The sequence below is a fragment of the Anoplophora glabripennis genome, unplaced genomic scaffold (genome assembly GCF_000390285.2).
Source record: "Anoplophora glabripennis isolate ALB-LARVAE unplaced genomic scaffold, Agla_2.0 scaffold1364, whole genome shotgun sequence".
Classification (NCBI taxonomy): Eukaryota; Metazoa; Arthropoda; class Insecta; order Coleoptera; family Cerambycidae; genus Anoplophora; species Anoplophora glabripennis.
Genome location: NW_019417438.1, coordinates 61,601 through 62,733, shown reverse-complemented (window position 1 = coordinate 62,733; position 1,133 = coordinate 61,601). Strand labels below are relative to the sequence as shown.

The following is a 1,133-nucleotide window of genomic DNA, read 5'->3' as shown; positions in this document are numbered from 1 at the left end:
ATTTTTTAAATTGGCCAATATTTGTGTAGCTACAATCAACTCACTTTGACACGATGATGCAAAGTTGGTCCTATATCCGTCTTCTAGTTGGGGTTCTGGACAGTCGTGGACTCTCCTCGGCTCATATACACCTAGTTTCTTACAATGTGTTGGTTTTTCCACTCGTAGGTTATCGGAGCACTTTTTCGTAGCACTTCACAAACGCCTTGTTGAAAATTTATTTCTTACACTTTTTGTAACAATGATATTTACTTCTCATCACATAAACTTAAGTGAATATTTGTACAATTGAGAATTTTGAACTGATGGAAATTTTCTTAACCTCTGACGGTTGTCAAACTTCTGTAACCTCACTTATGCCAGGTAACAACTTATTTAATTATTTACTTTTTGAACTTTCTTTTGTTTTTTCAGGAGAATGAATGACGTGAACTGATCGATGAATTATGGAAGACTGGCTAGTGGCTACCACAAAACATATAATACAGTGGCTACCTAGAAGCCGTACACTAGTTTTTATAAATGAAAAACAAAACACTAGGTTGTCATGGAGATATAAATTTGGAATTTCATTAAATTTTTACTTTTCTATAGTGCCTTTATGCTTGTACTATACAACATGACACTGATGTATTTGACTTCTACACATTTTTCTGAAAATTTTGATATCTCATTATATTACGATGACATTTGAGGTTATTACAGATTTTAGCTATTTTATCAAAATTTATGCAAAATATGTTATTCAACTTAATTACATGCCACTAGTCTTGTTTCTTAACACTTCTTTAACATTACTTTCACTATTTTATACAGTTTTATATTATACAAATCGTCTGATTCTTAAATTATTTTAGGTATACCGTTCTTTGACATTCCGTACTGTTTTCTACACTATGTGATATGAATATCGGTATGCAAATGCAGTCTTGGATGCACAGAAAGTCTCATGAACACAATACAAGTCCTTTTTACATATGAAAATATCATTTATACAATAAATTTTTACATACTACTACATCAAGGTTTGACATTTCGAAAATCGCTATCAGAATCATATATAGAACTTTAATTTTGATTCCACTCATAAATATCAATGAAAGGTATGCTAAACTTTACTTATAGTCTTATTT

At 30.8% G+C, this 1,133-nt stretch overlaps 1 protein-coding gene across 1 annotated transcript in view; it reads left to right on the top strand.

Annotated features, from left to right (window-relative positions):
* The first annotated feature begins 1,066 nt into the window (after positions 1-1,066).
* Positions 1,067-1,133, top strand: part of LOC108915218 (52 kDa repressor of the inhibitor of the protein kinase-like) — a 2,494-nt gene continuing 2,427 nt past the window's right edge. The window contains exon 1 of the mRNA XM_023456298.1: positions 1,067-1,103. The gene's annotated coding sequence lies outside the window, so the exon portion shown is untranslated. The remainder of the gene's footprint in view (positions 1,104-1,133) is intronic.